Here is a 20,822-nt window from a genome sequence, read left to right on the forward strand (position 1 = left end):
TACCTCAGTCATCATTAGAATATTTTCATTATTTCAATAATAAGAAAAATAAACTAATAAGACAGTTCTTCAGCCCTGTATCTGTTTACCCTGCTAGAAATCACTTCTTTTTCTGGCTGTTCTAGCACAATTATTTATGTATTAAGCAGTTTTATTGAGACATATTCACATACCATACCACCTATCCAAAGTGTATAATCAGTGCCTTTTAGTATAATCGCAATATTGTGCCTTCATCACCATAAAATTTTTTAGAACATTTTCAGTACTCTGAAAAGAAAAACCCCACGCCCCTTAGCAGTCCTTCCCCAGCCCTTCATAACCGGAAATCTAACTTCATTTTTATAAACATATTTACATTTTCTATAAATGGAATCATGCAATATGTAGTACTTTGTATCAGGTTTCTTTCCCTTAGCATAAGTGATATTAACATTTTTGTAGTGTTAACATACATTTGTTCAATTTCAAAGAATAGAGTCTTGTATATGCAGTTTTATCCATATTCATATTTTACACATGGTTTTACAATGCTGAAAAATAACTTTTTGGTTTCTCTTATCTCTTTTTTGTTACCTCTTTTCTTGAGTAACAGATCACATGTTAAGGCTCCAATTCTCAACTCTTCAGTGTAGCCTCACTTTTTTTATTTTAAACCTTATTTTGTAAATTTAATAATTGAATATGTAAGCAATAGTTTCTTAAAAAAGAAAATACTGTTGAATGAAGATATACATTTCTAAATTAAATATATTGGATACATATAAATTTTTTTCAGTCATACATTACAGTATATTAGGTTCATAGTAATCTAATCCAGTCATATAGTATTTGTCCTTTTGTGTCTGGCTTGCTTCCCTCAACATAGTGTCCTTTAGATTCATCCATGTTGTCACATGCTTTCTGACTTCATTTCTTCTTACTGCTGCATAATGTTCCATCATGTGACTACTCAATTTGTGTATCTTTTCATCCGTTGATGGACACCTGGGGTGTTTCCAACTTTTCACAATCGTGAATAATGCTTCTATGAACATCCGTGTGGAGATGTCTGTGTCCCTGCTACAGTTTTTCTGGGTGTGTACCCAGTAGTGATAATGCAGCATCATGTGGGAAGTTTATATTCAACTTCTTTAGGAACCACCAAACAGTCCTCCGCAGTGGCTGTATCATTCTACATTCCCACCAACAGTGAATAAGTGTTCTCTCTGTCCACGTCCTCTCCAGTACTTGTGGTTCTCTTTCTGTGGCAGGGGAAGATCACTGGAGTGGGATGTCAGTGACAGGGGATAACATGGCAGGAAGCTCACCTGGGCATACGTATAAGGCATGTAAATTTATGTTCATGGGGCATTGCCATGGTGGATGGAGATTCATAACGTAACTGAAGAAATATCAAATTGCCATCTAGGGAGCTCTGCCACATTCTCTAAGACATCAGCCAGAATCCCCCGAGTACAGGGGCAATGACTAGTGAAGGAGGATGTTCTACTAATGGACACTTGATATTGATGACTGTGCTTATGAACCTTTACACTCGAAATCAAAACTTAGCCTAGTATTATAGGGTGTCTAAGAATTGCCTCCTGGGAGCCTCCTTGTTGCTCAAATGTGGCTTCTATCTAAGCCAAACTCACTACATAAATCCATTATCTTCCCCCGGGTATGGGACATGACTCCAGGGTATGAGACTCCCTGGCACCAAGGGATTACTACTAAGCACCAGCTAGCAATGCAACTGGAGAAAAACCTTGGCCTAAATGGGGAAAAGATAAAGATAAATGAATTTGTGTGGCTAAGAGATTTCAGAGTGAGGTGAATCGGAGGTCATCCCGGTGGTAATGTTCATGCATGTATCAGCAAGATCTCTTTGACTGCCAAAGTAGATTCTACCCCAAACAACTGGGCTCCTGAGGGTTCTGGAGGCATCCAGACACTTGAGTCAGGGTAGATAGCTCAGTAGTTTAGTGCCCTGCCAGTGGTCCCTACTTTGGAATTTATGTTCCCCAGAGTGACAGAATTGGACTCAGTTGTGGTTTCCCTACACATGGCACTTCTGGTCTTCTTTTTGAATCTATAATCAGTACTAAAGTTAGTCCTGTAGAGGCTTGTGTACCCTCCAGGTTGGTTGTGGACAGGCCCGGTGGGCTGCTTCCAATGGCGGCGTGGGGGAACGGGGAGGTTGCCTGAAATTAAATAGTTAAAGATGCAGATCTACTTATGGATGTACCACCTTTTCTTATCCATGCACCAGCTAGTAGACATTCATATTTTTTCTAGTTTTGGCTGTCATACAGTTGCCATAGGAATCATTGCACAAACACAATTTTGTTTGTCTTGGATAGATTTTTAGAGTGGAGTTAGCAAGAATTATGGTAAGTTTATATTTTTAAGTATCTGACAAAATGTTTTCCCAAGTGGCAGAACCATTTTGCATTCTCACCAGAAATGTATGAGGGCTCCAGTTTTTCCACATCTTCTTTAACAGTTGGTATTATGTGTCTTGATTTTAACCATTCTAGTATATATAGCAGATTTTAATGTGTGTTTCTCTAGTGATGAAAAGAATCATTCGTTTCTTCTTTGGTAAGTATGTATTCACATTTTTTTCCCATTTTTAAGTGCGGTTTGCCTTTTTTTTTTTTTTTAAAGGCATGCAATTCATCCATATTGCACAATCAGTGGTATTAGGCACAATCACATAGTTACGCTTTGATCACCTCAGTCATCATTAGAGCATTTTTATTATCTCAATAATAATAAATGATAAAACAAATAAGAAAATCCATCACCTCTTGGTCTCTCTGTGCTTTTTCTGCTGTCCAGAGATCCCATTTCTAGCTATTTTTGCACAAATACTTTTTTCCTCTATAAATTGATTTATGTTTACATTTTATGTAATGGAATCATACATTATGTTACACGAATACTTAGGTCATAGTAATGAAAGCCTCCTGTATTTGTTCTTTTGTGTCTGGCTTGCTTCACCATACTGTCCCCCAGGTTCATTCACATTGTCAAATGGTTTATGACTTTATTTCTTCTTAGCACTGCATGAGATTCCATCATGTGAATACATCACCGTTTGTTTATCCATTTACTGGCTGATGGACACCTGGGTTGTTTCCAGCTTTGCAATTGTGAATAGCACCACTATGAATGTAGGTGTGCGGATGTTTATTCATGTCACTGCTCTCAGTTATTCTGGGTGTTTATCCAGTAGTGGTATTGCAGCATCACATGGCAAATCTATATTCAACTTCTTTAGGAACTGCCAAACAGTCCTCCACAGTGGCTATACCTTTCTGCATTCCTTCTGACAGTGAATAAGTGTTCCTACCTTTCACATCCTCTCCAACACTTGTCGTTCTCTGACTTTTTAATAGTGACCATTCTGATTGCTGTGAGATGATATCTCCTTTTGATTTGCATTTCCCTGATCATTAATGATGTTGAATATTTTTCCATATATTTTTTTCATTTGTATTTCTTTCTTTCTTTTTTTTTTTAAGATTTATTTATTTATTTAATCCCCCCTCCCCCCCTTGTCTGTTCTCGGTGTCTATTTGCTGCATCTTGTTTCTTTGTCCTCTTCTGTTGTCATCAGCGGCACCAGAAGTGTGGGCGGCGCCATTCCTGGGCAGGCTGCACTTTCTTTTCACGCTGGGCGGCTCTCCTCACGGGCGCACTCCTTGCGCGTGGGGCTCCCCTACGCTGGGACACCCTTAGGTGGCATGGCACTCCTTGCGCACATCAGCACTGCACATGCACCAGCTCCACACGGGTCAAGGAGGCCTGGGGTTTGAACTGCGGACCTCCCATGTGGTAGACGGACGCCCTAACCACTGGGCCAAGTCCGTTTCCCTCATTTGTATTTCTTTGGGCAAATGTCTGTTCATGTTTTTTGCCCATTCTATAACTGGATTGTCTGTCTTTTTATTGTTGAGTTGTAACATCTCTCTATATATTTTATATATTAAACCCTTATCGACGTGTGATTTCTAAGATTATCTCCCATTGAATTGATGACCTTTTCACCTTTTTGACAAAGTCCTGGGAGGTGAAAAAGTGTTTAATTTTCAGGAGGTCCCACTTACCTAATTTTTCATTTGTTGTTTTTTCTTTGGATGTAAAGTCTGAGAAACCCTGTACCGCAATGTCTTATGTTTCCCTACATTTTCTTCTAGTAGTTTTATGGTACTTGCTTTTAAATTTAGGTCCTTGATCCATTTTGAGTTGATTCTTGTACAGAGAATGAGATAGGGGTCCTCCTTAATTCTTTTGGGTATAGATATCCTGTTCTCCCAGCAGCATTTGTTGAAGAGTCTGTTTTTTTTCCGATTAACACAGACTTGGTAGGCTTGTCAAAAACTAGTTGACCGTAGAGCTAAGGGTTTATTCCTGTACTCTCTATTCAATTCCACTGATGGATGTATCTTTCTTTATGGCAGTATCATGGTGATTTGTCCACTGTAGCTTTGTAGTATGTTTCAAGATCTGGCAGTGAAATTCCTTCTATGTTGCTCTTTTTTTTTAGAATACTTTTGGCTGTTCCCGTGCACTTTCCCTTCCAAATGATTTCGTAATTTTCTTTTCTATTTCTGTAAAGTAGGCTGTTGGAGTTCAGATTGGTATTGCAGTGAAATCTATAATATAATCAGTTTGGGTAGGATTCACATCTTTATCCTATTTAGACTTCCAGTCCATGAACAAGGAGTGTCTTTCCAATTGTTTAGGTCTTTTAAAATTTCTTTTGTCATTGTTTTGTAATTTTCACTATATAAGTCCTGTACTTGATTTGTTAAATCAATTGCTAGGTATTTGAGTCTTTTAGTTGCTCTTGTAAATGGAATTTTCCCCTGATTTCTTCCTCAGATTGTGCAACGCTACTGTACAAAAACATTACTGAGCTCTCTGTTGATCTTGCTGCCTGCCACTTTGCTGAACTCATTTATTAGCTCAAGTAGCTTTGTTGTAGACATTTCAGAATTTTCTGAGTATAAGTTCATGTCATCCACAAATAGAGTTTCACTTCTTCTTTTCTTACTTGGATGCCTTTAATGTTTTTCTTCTCTAATTGCTGTACCTATAGAGCTTCTATTAAAGGTTGAGTGACAATCGTGCTAGTGGTCATCCTTGTCTTGTTCTAGGTCTTAGAAGGAAAACTTTCAACCTTCCCCCACTGGGTAAGATGTTAGCTCTAGGTTTTTCATATGTGCCTCTTTTATCATATTCGGGGATTTTCCTTCTCTTCATTGATTTTGAAATGTTTTTATAAGAAAGGAAGCTAGATTTGGTCATATACATTTTCTGTCTTGGTTGAGATGATCATGTTTCTTTTTTCCTTCAGTTTGTCAATGTGGTGTATTACATCAATTGATTTTCTTATGTTGAACCAGCTTTGCCTACCAGGAGTAAATCCCCTTTGCTTGTGGTGCAGAAGTCTTTTGATGTGCTGCTGGATTTGATTTATAAGTATTTTGTTGAGAAATTTGCATCAATGTTCATTAGAGAAATTGGTCTGCAAATTCCTTGCAGAGTCTTCATTTGTTTCGGGTATTACGGTGATGTTGGCTTTCTTAAAAGTGTGGGTGATTTTCCCACCTCTTCAATTTTTTGGAAGATTTTAAACAGGATTGGTGTTAATTCTTTTTGAACTGTGTGGTAGAATTCACCTGTGAAGGCATATGGTCCTGGAGTTTTCTCTGTTGGGAGATTTTTGAAGACAGATTCAGTGTCTTTAAATGTGATTGGTTTGTTAAGTTGTTGTATTTCTTGTAGTGTCAATGTTGGTTGGTTGTGCATTTCTAGGAAATTGCTCCTTTCATCTAGGTTTTTTAGTTTGTTGGCATACAGTTTCTCAGAATATCCTCTTATCCTTTTTAGTTCTATGGGGTCAGTCAGAACTTCCCCCCTTTCATTTCAAATTGTATTTATTAGGTTCTTTTTTTTTTCTTTGTTTATCTTGCTGGGGTTTGTGAATTTTATTGATCTTCTCAAATGATTAGCTTTTTTAAAATTTTTAAATTTTTAAATTTTTTTAAAATTTCCCCTTCCCCCTTGCTTGCTTGCTGTCTGCTCTCTGTGTCCATTCGCTGCATTCTCTTCTGTGTTTTTGCTTGTCTCCCTTCTTTTTTTTGTTGTGTCACCTTGCCGAGTCTCCACTCCGCGGCGTCTCTGTGCCAGGCAGCGCACCGTGGTGTCTGTGGGCTGGGTAGCTCTCCTCCGCACTTGGGGGCCCAGCGGCTATCCACAGCATGCAGGGAAGCCTGCCGCCACAAGGAGGCCCTGGGACGCGATCTGAGGGCCTCCCAAATGGTAGACGGGAGCTCATCTGATTGAGCCACAGCTGCTTCCCTCAAATAACCAGCTTTTGGCTTTGATTTTTTCTATTTTTTTCTTTTCAATTTCATTTATTTCTAGTCTTATCTTTATCATTTCTTCTGTTTGCTTTGAGGATTGCTCTGGTGTTCTTTTTCTAGTTTCTCTTGTTGTTCAGTCAATTTTTGGAGTTTAGCTTTTTCTTCTTTTTTACTATAGGCTTTTAGGTCTATAAATGTCCCCCTCAAGACTGCCTTTGCTGTATCCCATAAGTTTTGACAGGTTGTGATCTTGTTTTATTTGCCTGAATACATTTACTGATTATACTTGGAATTTTTTTTTTTTAATTTTTAAGGATTTATTTATTTCTGTGTCCTTTCTCTGCTCCCCGCTCTGTGTCTATTCACTGTGTGTTCTTCTGTGTGCACTTGTATTCTCATCAGGCTGCACTGGGGTCTGTGTCCCTTTTTATTGCATCATCTTGCTGCATCAACTTTCCGTGTGTGTGGCACCACCCCTGGGTGGACTGTAGTTTTGCTCGGGGCGGCTCTCCTATCTCAGTGGCCATTCCTTGCATGGGGGGCATTGTTACACGGGGGCATCCCTTAGTGGGCCAGCACTCCTTGTGCGCAGCAGCAGTATGTGTAGACCAGCTCACCCTGTGAGCCAAGAGGCCCTGGCCATCGAATCCTTGGACCTCCTATATGGTAGGTGGACCCTCTATCAGTTGAGCCACAACCACTTTCCATATGTCTTCTTTGACCCCCTGATTATTTAGGAGTGTGTTCAGCCTCCACACATTTGTCAATTTACCTTTTTCATGTCTGTTACTGATTTTCAGTTTCATTCCTCTATGATCTGAGAAGATGCTTTGTATAATTTCAATCTTTTTATATTTATCAAAAGCTGTATTATGCCCTAACATGTGGTCTATTCTGGAGAAGGATCCATGGGCACATGAAAAGAATGTATAACCCACTAAGTTTGGATGCTGCTTTCTGCATATGTCTGTTAGGTCTAACTTACTGGTCATATTATTTCAGTTCCCTAGTTACTCGTTGATCTTCTGTCTAGTTCTGTCTAATGATGTGAGAGGTGTGTTGAAGTCTCCAGTGATTATTGTAGAGATGATTATTTCTCCCTTCATTTTTCCCTGAATTTGTTTCATATATTTTGAAGGATCTTAGTTAGGTACATAGATATTTATGTCTGTTTTATCTTCCTGGTTGATTGTCCCTTTTGTTAATATTTAATGGCCTTCTGTATCTCTTCTCATTTCTTTGGATTTATAGTCTGTTTTGTCCAGTATTACTCTTTGGTTATCCTTTCTATTATTCTTTCTTTCTACTCTCCTCCAAGCCTCTCTCTCCTGTCTTTTTCTTTCAGATTCTAAAGTTTCCTCTAATATATCTTTCAAGATGGATTCTTTATTATGAACTGTCTTAGTTTCTCTTTGCTTGTGAATATTTTTTACCCTCTTTCATATGTGAAGGACAGTTTTGCTGGATGCAGGATTCTTGGCTGGAGTTCTCATTCAGTTTCCAAATTGTGTCATACTACTGTCTTCTCACCTCCATGGTTTCTCTTGAGGAATGTGTGCTATGTCTTACTGGTTGTCCCTTGTAAGTGATGGTTCTCGTCTCTCTTATTGCTCTCAGAATTTTCTCTTTATCCCTGACGTTTGACCTTCTGAGTAGTATGTGTCTTGGAATAGGTCTATTTGGATTTATTCTTTTTTTTTTTTTTTTAAAGATTTTTTATTTATTTCTCTCCCCTTCCTGCCCCTTCCCCCCAGTTGTCTGCTTTCTGTGTCCATTTGCTGTGTGTTCTTCTGTGAACGCTTCTATCCTTATCAGCAACACCGGGAATCTATGTTTCTCTTTGTTGAGTCATCTTATTGTATCAGCTCTCTGTGTGTGTGGCACCATTCCTGGGCAGGCTGCAGTTTCTTTCGCGCTGGGCGGCTCTCCTTATGGGGTGCACTCCTTGTGCGTGGGGCTCCCCTATGCGGGCGACACCCCTTTGTGGCAGGGTACACCTTGCACACATTAGCACTGCGCGTGGGCAAGCTCCACATGGGTCAAGGAGGCCTGGGGTTTGAACCGCGGACCTCCCGTGTGGTATGCGGACGCCCGATCCATTGGGCCCGATCCATTGGGCCAAATCCGCTTCGCTGGATTTATTCTGATTGGGGTACAGTGGGTTTCTTGGCATGTAGGTTCATTTCATGAGAATTGGGTCATTTCCATTTATTATTTCCTCAAATACTCTTTTTTTCCCCCTTGTCCCTTCTCATCTCCTTCTGAAACTCTTATGACATATATTTTGTTGCTTTTTGTGTTGTCATTCTGCTCCCTGATCTCTTGCTCATTTTTTTCCCTTTTTTTTCCTCTCTTCAATTTCAGCTGTTATGTCTTCCTTATCACTTATTCTTCTATCATTTCAGGTTTGCTGTTGTATGACTTGAATGTATTGGTTTTTTTTAGTGATTTATTCCCCCTGCCCCCATTGTCTGTGCACTCTGTCCATTCGGTGTGCGTTCTTCTGTGTCTGCTTCTATGTTGTTAGGCAACTCTCGGAATCTGAGTTTCTTTTTGTTGCATCATCTTGCTGCATGTGCTCTTCGTGTGGGTGGCACCACTCCTGGTGGGGCTGTACCTTTGCACAGGGTGGCTGTTCTTGCGTGGGGAGGCACTCCTTTGGGGGGCACCCCTGTGCCAGGCAGCACTGCTTGAGTGCAGCAGCACTCCACGTGGGCCAGTCACCACACGGGCCAGGAGGCCCTGGGTATCCAACCCTGGACCTCCCATATAGTAGGCGGAAGCTATCAATTGAGCCACATCTGCTTCCCTTTAATTTGTTTTTGATCTCATCTATTGTGTCCTTCATTCCCATTAGCTCTGTTAATTTTCTTTTTCTGGTTTCACCTTTTTCTTTTTGCTTATTCAGTAAGTCCTTGATCTCATTCATTACTTTAGCCATATTGTCTTTCATTTCATTAATTTGACTTTGGGAATTTGTATACATCTCGTTAATTACTTCTCTCAAATCCTGCATCTCTTTTGGGGCTTTGGTGTATTCCTTCTTAGTATGGCTTGTAAATTTTTGCTGATGCTAGGCATCTGATTGGGATGCAGTTTACGCAGATGCTCAATTTCTTTCTCTTTTTTTGGGATTTGGTGGTGGGAGGCTGTGTGTTATTTGTGTTCTTTGATTCTTGATTCAACCTGGATCGTTAGGGTTCTCCCTGTTAGTTGCTCAAAACTGGGTTCTGGACCCAGTGTATTCGTAGTCAAAGTGGTGCTAATTGCAAAATACGGGAAATCTGTTAGCCTTTATAAAGGGTATTTATTTGGGGTAGTTGCTTATATACCAGGCCATGAAGTATAAGTTATTTCCCTCACCATGCCATGTGTTGGAGCATGATGGATACCGATGCCTGCCAGGGTTCAGACTTCCTGGGTTCCTATCTTCTCAGGGTTCCTTTCTCTCCAGAATCAGCTCCTCTGTTTTCTCCACAAGGTCAGCTGTTGAATGTGAAGATTTCTAGGCTTTTCCTCTTTCTACAAGGTTGGTTACAGACGATCAGGCAAACAGCTCTGTCCCCTCCCTTGGGCTCCTGCTGTGTCTGAGGAGCTGTCTCTAATCTCTGGTGATGTCTCCTGTGTGTTCACTTCTGGGCTCTAGCTCCAAATTCCAACCATCTCTTCTGTCGTGTTTTTTCTGTGAGTTCCCACCCACCAAGGAGTCGAGGATGCAACGTCCTAAAGATGTGACCCAATCAAAACGCCTTGATCATTATTTAATCATGTAAACCTCTGAATAAAATATAATTTAATATGCCAGAGGAAAAGAGCAGTTTACAAATCCAATATTTCTATTTGGAATTCATCAATAATATCAAACTGCTTGTATCAAACCCAGTAATGGATTGTAGACTTGCTTCCTAGGGCATTGGGAGGGAAGCTATAAAGGCCAGCAAAAGCTAATCGAACTTATTTTTAATTTTCTCCTGTGTACTACCTAGTTCTGCTAGGAGGTGGCATTCTTTGCAGCCCTGTCAGTTCAGTGCCTGGTTGGAGTGTTCTTGCTGTGACACAGGCTGGATCAGTGTGGCTGGAGATTAAGAGCTTGTAATTTAATCTTGGCTGGAGATTAAGAGCTTGTAATTTAAACTTTCTTAAAAACAGTTCTTCAGCCTTCTCTGGCAGCCCCCTCCCTTTTCCTGGGTTGGAAGTGATCCCACTCCCCTGTGTCCTCAACAGTCATTCTGTTCAGTAGAGAAGATTGAGAGGGTCAGATCTCTTTAGTCCTTTACAGGCAAATAGTGGCTGGACCCCGGGCTCATGTGACACAGCAGACCAAATTTGTGGGCCAAAAGCTGAGTCAGCCTTAGGCTGTGTCCCTCTCTCTCCTGTTTCCTGCAGAGGTCAGTCTTTGACAATCAGTCCTAGCTGTAAGAGAAGGAGATTGGGCCTGGAAAGGCTGGTTGGAAACACAGCAGACCAGATTTGTGGGTCAGAAGTGTCAGCCTTAGGCTGTGTCCCTCTCCTTCCCCTTTCCAGGGGCAGAAGATCTCTGGAGACCTCTTTGTGTAAATTTGGCTCAGAGGCCTGAGTATTCTCAAGTCTTCAGTGTGGGGGAGGGTGCCAGCAGTAGTAGCCTGTGCTTTCAACTCATGGTTTCACTGTTAAGATTCTTCTCTTTTGTCCCTCTCTCTTCTGGGTGGTGTCCAGCCTTCACCTGCTGACCCAATGCCTAGAAGATCTTTTTCCAGTCCATTTCAGTCTGTACTCCAGCTGCTTTATTGGAGGAGGAGACAGTCCCATGTCTTCCTAGTCTGCCATCTTCCTGGAAGTCTTCACAGGTGTCTTTTTTTTTTTTAATTAATTTATTTCTCTCCTCTTCCTCCTCCCCCCCCCCCAGTTGTCTGCTCTCTGTGTCCATTCGCTGTGTGTTTTTCTGTGACTCCTTCTGTCCTTATCAGCGGCACGGGAATCTTGTTTATTTTTGTTGTGTCATCTTGTTGTGTCAGCTCTCTGTGTGGGCAGCACCATTCCTGGGCAGGCTGCACTTCCTTTCACGCTGGGCGGCTCTCCTTATGGAGTGCACTCCTTGCGCGTGGGGCTCTCGCAGGGGACACCCCTGTGTGGCACAGCACTCCTTGTTCGCATCAGCACTGTGCATGGCCAGCTCCACACGGGTCAGTGAGGCCCAGGGTTTGAACCGCAGACCTCCCATGTGGTAGGTGGACGCCCTAATCACCGGGCCAAGTCCGCCGCCTTCACCGGTGTCTTTTGACATCTCCAATGAATTCAGTCTCCATGGATCTGCATAAACTGACACTGCATTTATCAAATATACTGCAGGAGCTTCTTATTGATTAGAGGCAACCTTTTTTTGGTGAAATCGGTTCAATTCCAGGCAATTAATTCTATCACATTTATTCACTAATCTTTGTGGTAAATATAATTATAGGTATGAACATATTGATAGCTTACCATTTAACAATGACCACTTAATAATAGTGTATTTTTCCATCCAGTCTTTCTTTTCTCTATCATGTTTGTTTATTTCTTGAATTACTGGCCCTTAACAGTGGGACCGTCATTATGGAGGGACGCAGAGGGTCAATGCTGACTCCCTCTTAGGTTGCTCTCTAGTTGGAGTACAACAAAGGTTGTGGACACCAGGTTAAGTACCAAGTGGAATCTGAGTTCATACTTGTCAGAGACCCTACTGTGTGACTTGTAGGCTTTTCTTTAAAATTTGTTTTTACTTCTCCTTTCCCCCTTGCTGCTTGCTTGCTCTCTGCTCCCTGTGTCCATTCCTTGCGCATTCTTCTGTGTCTGCTTGTATTCCTTTGTTGCATCATCTTCCTGTGCCAGCTCTCCACGGACGCAGGCTGTCAGCTCTGTGCAGATGCGGGTCAGCTTGCCTTCTCAAGGAGGTCCTGGGAAGCAAACCCAGGGCCTCCCGTATGGTAGACGGGAGCCCAGTTGATTGAGTCTCATCCTCTTCCCTGACTCATAGGATTTTAGCATCGGGAGGGTCCGTGGTAACGATATAATCCAGTGCACTAACTTTTCTTTCCAGTGCCTGTGTGTCGTGGCAGAGCTCCTGGCTGTGACATCAGCGTGAGCGTTGACAGAGGATTCTATGTGATGTCTCACAACTCTCAGGATTTTGATCTAACGCAGAGTCAAAAGGCCTTTCCTTTAGTGTTGGACATCAGAAACTGTGCCAGATTCTGAGGTTATCTGCACAGCTAGCTTCCCTAGGCCCTGTGATTTGGAGGCCACCTTATAAAGATGGACAGTTCGGTGTCTCTGTAGACTCTCTGTAGACTCTGTAATTGTAAGCACATACACACATGATGGAACCTCCCTTGCGTGGTTTCTTTTTTTGTTATTTTGGTTGTTTTTTTGGTTCCTTTTTGGTTGTTGTTGTTTGTTTTTTGTTTTTTTTTTAATATTTATGTCTATTTCTTTATTTCTCCCTACCCCCTCATTGTTTACCTTTGCTGTGTCTGTCTTTCTTTGTTTTTTTAATCAGAGGTCCTCTAATATGACAGGGAGGTGCTTAATCACTTAAGCCACCTCTCTTCCCTGCTTTGTTTTTTCTGTCATTGTTTTTCCTTGTGTCTCTTGTTGCATCATCTTGTTTTGTCAGCTTGTTGTGGCTGCCCGCTGTGCCAGCTTGCTGTCTTCTTCAGGAGGCACTGGAAACCTCTTCTCTCTGCTTTGTTGTGTCTCTTGTTGCATCATCTTATTGTGTCAGCTTCCCGTGGCTGCCCATAGTGCCATCTCACTGTGTTCTTTAGGAGATACTGGGAACCAAACCTCGGATCTCCCGTAAGGTAGGCAGGACCTCAGTCTAATGAGCCTTATCCGCTTCCTTGTGTGGTTTCTCCTGGTCCCATGACTGAGTGATAACTGCAGGTCTGTAGTGCAGAGCATTGGAGCCACATACATGCCTGGGTTCACATTAAGGCCCCTCCCCTTGGAGCACCAGAGCTTGAGCAGTCCCTGTCACCTGGGGGAAAGTCATACAGTCATCCCCCCACAAGCTCACACACAGTCTCACAGTCACCCCACAGAGATTCTTACATCGATTCTCGTAATCCTCCACTCAGCCTAACCTGTAACCCCCAAATGAACAGATCCATCCCTCGGGACTGTGGAAGGAAGGACAGAACTCCTTAATTGAAGACCTTTCATCATATCCTCATTCTACTTTGAGCCTGGGACCAGGCTAGGTCTCCAGCCTACAGCTTGCAGGAAGCCCCCTATTTTATCTGTTTTTCCTGTTACATACTTTGATGAGCCTAGAATAGCTACCATTTTCATTTACTTTCAAGGTTCTACTACAACGGCAAAAAAGAAAATACAATAAGGATTGGACCATGTTGTGTTGTGTTTGTTCATGGCTTGGTGATTTTAAAACACAGATAGGAAACAGTGGTAAAGTCAAAGACCCCCTGAATAAGCATGACAGATACCTGTGGGTAGTATTGGTGTTAGAATAATATTGAGTCTTACCATCAATGGACAGTGGATGTCTAGACATACATTTAGGTCTTCTAAAATTTCATTCACCTATGTTTGCTAATTGTTGAATTGCTTCACCCTTTCATTAAATTCATTCTTAGGTGTTTTATTTGTTAGAGGCTAAATGAATGGATTTTCTTTAAAATATCTATTTATTATTTTTGGCTGTATAAACAAAACTGACTTTTGAGTGTATGTGTAGTACAATTCAAGTTTACTTAATGTCTTCACTTGTTCCAGTAGTGTTGTGGATTCTTTGGGATTGAGTATTTAAAACTCTGTGTCATCTGTGTATTAGGACAGTTTACTTCTTCCATGCCAATTTGTAAGACTATTTCTTTTTCTTGCGCATTTGCTCTGGCTGTAACTTCCAGTATAATGTTGAATAACAGTGATGAAAGTCAGCTAACATCTTGTTCCTGACCTATGGGAAAGACTTTCAGTCTTCCACTTTTGAGTGTGTTAGTAGTGGTCATGTCGATGCAGCTGTGAACAGAATTGAATGTGTTCCCCCAATGACCGTCCACTCAGAGAGCAGCAGAAAGCCCCCAGAATGTGGGGTGCCTGTGAGTGCATTTCTAAAATCCTGGAATATGAGCTAATTGTCTAAGACCTACATTTTTGTGGTTTTGAATTACATATTTCTTACTAATATGCATGTGTTCAAGTTTTAATAATAAGATAATGATAGTATGCCTGAAATGTTTGTGTTCTTAAACTTTAAAAATTCCGAAAACCCTATTAAATGAACTTTTCTTTCTACAGGTTATTTATAAAATAGTACTTTAACTGGAGCAAGAACCAAGTACTCACCGGAATCCTTGAGGACCATGAAAAGTATAAAGATTATTTTGCGGGATGTTGGTGTATGTTCCTGATGATAGATATAAAGCCATAAGGTGGTAATATTTTATTCCAGATATTGATGACATTGAACCTATGTGATTGTGATTCTAAAGCAATGGAAATTTTTTAAAAATTTGCTGAATATAAACTGCCATTGCAAACACTAAGTATGTATGAAAAGATTGATATAAAATTAAATAGAAAATTAATAACTGTAGGCAAATGACTCAAAGTATAAAAACAAAACATTTCATCATAAAATAAATATAAGGAACTAAAATCTAATGATTGTAGGAATATAGTACATATATACACAAAGAACATAATTTAGAAATGAAATCCAGTGTAACTTACTGAAATAACTTAGATAATTGATTTTGAAAATATATGGACCTTTAGATTTTGGTGATGTGGTAATGTTCTCTTCAAGAGAGGAGTACACGTAAAAGAATATTCAGTGTCAGTTGGAGAAAGACAAAATAGATAACAAAGGGTGCAATAGAAGTAATGAGAGTGAGGGCCCGTTTGTAAGAATGATAGAAGTACAGAATCCAGAAATATCAGGAAGAAAGCTTTCATCCGTCAAAAACTTTTATGAAAAATCTAGAAAGAGAAATCTGTGTTTTTGAGAAAGCTGTTTTGAATCTCACTTTAATCCACAATTTTTTAAAAGTGTATGAATACCAACAGAAAAAAATGCATGTTAAAGTACCTGTGTAATACAGGGAGAAAAGGAGTAAGTGAAGAGTATCTTACCGCGAATGAAAGTTCTTCGTCATGACTACATGATGTTCTGAAATATACTTTCTGAAAAGAAGATAAAAGGCAGTAAGAAAATGAAACAATATATGATAAGACATCATAAGTTGGAAAAAACTCATAGTGAATGAGAATACGATAATAAGAACAATGGGAAAATAGTTCAAAAGTGAAATGTAATCTCTTAAGAAATAGGGTGACAAGATGATGCTTAAGTAGAAAGTGAGGGTTAAAAGAGTAGAAAGGGCTAAAAAGAAATTAAGTGGAGAATGTTAAAATTCGTAAAAAAAAACCTTTCTGAAAAGATGAGGAATGGTACAGATGGTTCAGTATCTGCACCCTGGAGTGCCTGGACCAGGAGGTGGGTGGGGCCATCCCAGTCCCTAGGCCCTGGCTGGGCCCTGTGGTATGGGTGGGCCTGCATGTGGGTGGTCCTGGAAGCTGCCCCCCCCCCATGATGCTCAGCTCCAGGCTGCAGGCCTTGGAAGTTGGCGTCCAGGCTTCAGCAGCCAGGCCTTGGGTGATGGCTGTGGCTCCCCAGGTGCCAGGCCGCCTTGAGCTCTGCAGCCTGGGGATGTTTGTGGTAGGTGTTAGTCCTGTGCAGTGAGGAGGGAGCCGACCCTTCTGCTGAGTTTCTTGTCCTTTACTGCACTGAACGTCCCGCGGCTGGAGTGGGAGGTGGTGCATTTGTCTTCTGTGGACCTGAGGGGACTCCAGAGCACTGATTTGTAAATTAACGTGGTGTGTTCCTGCTTGTCCAGGGCAGTCCTGGTTTATGTCTGTTGTCCTACCTTTTCATGTCACTCCCTCTCACTAAGAATATCCTGATGTGACTTTATGTTATATGGTTATGTTATTGGGTGTATAATGAAATTCACGTAAGAAAGTTTGACTTAATGGCTGAATAACTTAATAATTTAGGTAAAAGTTTAAAAATGGGATGTACGATCAACCACAGATATATATGCTTGTACCTGGCTGACCTATTCATTCAAAGAGGTGAGAGAAATTGTAAGTGGGTGTCTAGGAGTGGGTAGAACTGAGGGAATGGACTGGAGAGAGGGAGGCTTACCTTTAATTGTGTACCTGTTTCAACATTTGATTTGTTTTTTATTAATATAAGCATGTGTTTCTTTTCCACAAAATACAAAATAATAAATACAGATTATGGGGAGGGATCACTCCAGGCATTTGAAGTATGTCCTGTTATGTGCATTTTCCTTCCAGGAGGCCCCTAGTCAGCTGAACATTCCTAGACAATAGGACAAAGTTTTGGTTTTATGTTCATGTCCTTTGTTTTTTGAAATGTCATTAATTATTGATTCAAAAATTTAATGACTATAGGGTTATTCTAATTATACTTTTGTTCCTGTATGAGTTTCGTTAATTTGTATCTTTCAAGGAGTTTTGGGTCGTTAAATGTAAGTTATCAAACTCTTGGACATAGGGTTGTTCATAGTCTTGTTTGAGTATCCTTTCAATGTGTGGGGAACTAGTAGTGATGACCCCTCTTCCATTCCTGGTATTGGTAATTTGTATCTTCTCTGTTTTATGTTTGGTTAGCGTAGAGGTTTATCAGTGTGATCTTTTCAAAGAACAAACTAATGCTTAATCTGGGCTTAGTTTTCATTTTTTGTGAGTAATGTGCAGGAGTGCACTTGCTGGGCTGTATGATAAGTGTATATTTAGTTTTAAAGAAACGGGTAATTTTCAGAGTGACTATCATTTTTGAGCACTAAAGAGAGATCCAACTTCTGTGAATTCGCAACAGCATTTGGTATTGTTACTTTACATTGTCTTAATAATGGTGTAATTTGCATTTTCCCTGATTGTTAATTATATCATTGCATCTCTTCATGTACTTATTTCTTATCCGTGTATCTACTGTGGTGAAATGTTTGTTCATGTATTTTGCCCACTTTCTAATAGTAATGTTTTTATGATTGAATTTTGGAAATTCTTTTATTATATTCTAGATAGGAGTTTTTTTTTTTTTTCCCAGAACCATGTCTGGAGCTTGAACCTGGGATCTCAAAAGTGGGAAGCCAGCATTCAGCCACTGAGCCAAATTGGCTCGATCAAGTTGTTTTTTTTTGTTTGCTTGCTGGTTCTATGTTTTGTTTTTTTTTTAAAGAAGTATCGGAACTGAAGCTGGAACCTCCCATATGGGAAAAAAGCACTCTTGCTTGAGCCATATCCACTCCCAATTTTCTAGATATCTGTTCCAGATATCAGCTCTAGATTTCCTAGATATGTGTTCTTTCTTTGTCATAAGTTGCAAATATTTTTGCCCGTCAGTAGTTTGCCTTTATACTTTATCATTTGCAGATCAGTATTTTAAAGTTTGTTGAAGACCGATGTGTCATTTTTGTTTTTTTATGGATGTCTCATTCAGTGCACTCTTCCTTAGGATTCTGTCTCCATGTTTTCAAATATCAAATAGTTTTGATGATGCCCCAGTATTTCTATTGCCTATTCTGACCACTCCACTGATTCTTCTGCTTCTGTGTAAAAATTTAAAAAAAAAACTTTTTTGTTTTTAAAGTAGCTTTAAATGACATAAATGTTCCATCAGAAATATAGGGGATTCCCATATACTCTGCTCCTTCCTTCTACCACACTTTCCCCCATGAACAACATCTTTCTTTAGTGTGGTCCATTTGTTACGCAGCTACTACTTTGTCTAATCCATCATGTATCTTGCCTGGACTACTGTGAGAGCTGCCTACCTGGTCTGCATTTTGATCTGCTTGCCACTGTGGTCTGTTCTTATCTTGTAGCCAGAATGAGCCTGTTAAAGCCTGAGTCAAGTCCTGTCCCTTGTTATTCTTTACTGAACCCCCATATATTCCCAGCTACAGTAAAATATGAAGTTCTTATACTGGACTACAATGTGTGCACCAAGTTTTAAAAACAGTTTTATTGAGATAGATTCACATACCATACAATCTGTGAAAAGTGTCCACAGTTACTTTTAGTATAATCAAAGAGCTGTGCACTCATCACCACAATCAGGTTTAGAACATTTTCTCACTCCAAGAAAAAAAGCCCCATACCCCTTAGCAGTCACCTCTCAATCCCTGTCATCCCTCAACCCCAGCCTTAGCTAACAACTAATCTTACTCCCTCTCTATAAATTTATTTATCCTGACATTTTATATTAATGAAATAGTAGAATATGTTAGTACTTTATGTCTGGTTTCTTTCACTTAGCCTATTGCTTTCTTAAATTGTTGAAAATTTTTAATAGTGAAGTTGTATGTTTATAGAAAATTCATGTAAAAAATACAGTGTTCCCATGTATCTCTCTATTGACACTTTGCGTTAGTGTGGTACCTTTTTTAGGATTGATGAAGGAAAATAAGATATTACTGATACCTATAGTCCATAGTTTTCATTAGGTGTTTTTTTCCATATACCATCCTATTATTAACAACATATAATAGTTTCATACATTTGTTATAATTCATGAAAAAATAGCCTTGTACTTGTACTATTAACCCCAGTCCATCATCCACAACAGTGTTCACTTAAACAATCCCGTGTTTTGGCTTCTAACTTTCCCTTCTAGTAAAGTACATGACCTTAAACTCCTCCTTTCAATCTTATTCATAAACAATTCTGCACAGTTAACTACATTCCCAATAATGTGCTACCATCATCACTATCCTAAATAGAAATTGTGCACAATTCAAGCATCAACTCTACATTTGCTACACCCATTCTGTCCCTTGGTAAGTTATATTCTAGATTCTAAATCTCTTGAGTTTGCTTATTATAATTAGTTAATATCAGTGGGATCATACATTATTTGTCCTTTAGTGTCTGGCTTATTTCAATGAATATAGTATCCTCAGGGTTCATCCATGTTGTCACATGCATCTGGACTTCATTCTTTCTTAAAGCTGGATAATATTGTGTTGTATGTATTTACCACATTTTGTTTATCCATTCCTCTCTTGGTGGGTATTTGCTGTTACCTTTTGTATTTTGTGCGTTAACATTGGTACACAAATACTTGTCTTAAATCCTGCTTTCATTTGTTTTGCATGTATATCTAGAAGTGGGATTGCCAGGTCATATGTTAATTCTAATTTAACTTTTTGAGTTACTGCCCAACTGTTTTCCATACTTGGCTCCATTATTTATATTCCTGCCACCAGTGTATAAGGTTTGCTATTTATATACATCCTCACTAGCACTTGGTATTTTCCAATTTTTAAAATAATAGCCATTTTAATGGGTGTGATGGTGATAACTCATAATACTTTTAATGTGCCTTTCCCTAATGGCTGATGAATTTGAGCATCTTTTCATATGCTTATTGGCCTTGGAGGTTAGCTGGTGACTGTGTTCCTTGTCCACTTGTCACTGGCTAACTCTTTGATGTGGAAATACCTCCTCACCACTTGGCTGCTTCCTCCTCCTTTGATCCCCAGCTCCAATCTCGTCTCCTCTGACTTAGGTAAAATAATTTTTTGGGGGATTCCAGGGCTGGACATTGAATCTGGGACCTTGTTTATGGGAAGCTGGCACTGAACCACTGAGTCAGTTGGTTTATTCATTTGCTTGTTTGTGTTTAGGAGGCACCAGGAACGAAACTTAGGCCATCCCGTATGGGAGGCAGGTGTTCAACTGCTTGAACCACATCCACTCCCAACATCTTTCTTACCTGCTCTGTTATCCTACCACTGACCCCTCACGTTGTATTTGCTGATTCTTTAGCTTTTGCTCCCTGGATTGTAAATGACTCCTATAAGGTTTACATTCCTCTCTCCCTGCCCTGGGCCTCGCACAGGGTCATATATACAGTCCTCACTCACTCACCATTTAGTAGAGTGAAAAGAGTAGAGGGCAGTGCCTGGTACCTGGCTCTTTCCACCATCTGTACGATGCCTCTCCTGGCAGGGGAGGTGCTTTCAGACCATCACATTTGCAGGACTTGGAAGTAGTTGAGACTCGACGTGGGCTATGAGGTCAGCCCAGCTAGGGTGGAATTGTGACTCCTCTGAAGTCATATTCACAGGGTGTAGCCTAACGTTAGACTTCCCTGTACCTAGATCCTGACATGTACTTGCTGGGTCACTTCAGGGAGAGTACTTGAGATCTTTGTGCCTGTCGCTCATCTGTAAAATGGTGATTAATAAACATACCTAAGTTTTAGACTTTGTTTTATAATTAAAATCTAACGTTAGCTTGCCTGCCTCCTCAAGCAGTCTCCTTCCATCCTTTATTCCTCCGAAAAGAGAGTCATGGACTCAGTGGGTCCTATGCGTATTTTAAGATAAATTGTCCAGCAATATGTCATATCTTAGATACATGCATTTTACTATTTACAGAGCAGAG

General features: G+C 40.2%; 1 long non-coding RNA gene across 2 annotated transcripts in view; it reads left to right on the forward strand.

Moving 5' to 3' along the window:
• Positions 1–20,822, forward strand: part of LOC131276460 (uncharacterized) — a 246,641-nt gene that overhangs the window by 90,054 nt on the left and 135,765 nt on the right. For both annotated transcript variants that reach the window (XR_009183931.2, XR_011647697.1), the window contains one exon: positions 14,637–14,770. This is a non-coding gene — a long non-coding RNA (uncharacterized lncRNA). The remainder of the gene's footprint in view (positions 1–14,636; positions 14,771–20,822) is intronic.

Source organism: Dasypus novemcinctus, chromosome 28 (assembly GCF_030445035.2).
Source record: "Dasypus novemcinctus isolate mDasNov1 chromosome 28, mDasNov1.1.hap2, whole genome shotgun sequence".
In the NCBI taxonomy this organism is placed as follows: domain Eukaryota; kingdom Metazoa; phylum Chordata; class Mammalia; order Cingulata; family Dasypodidae; genus Dasypus; species Dasypus novemcinctus.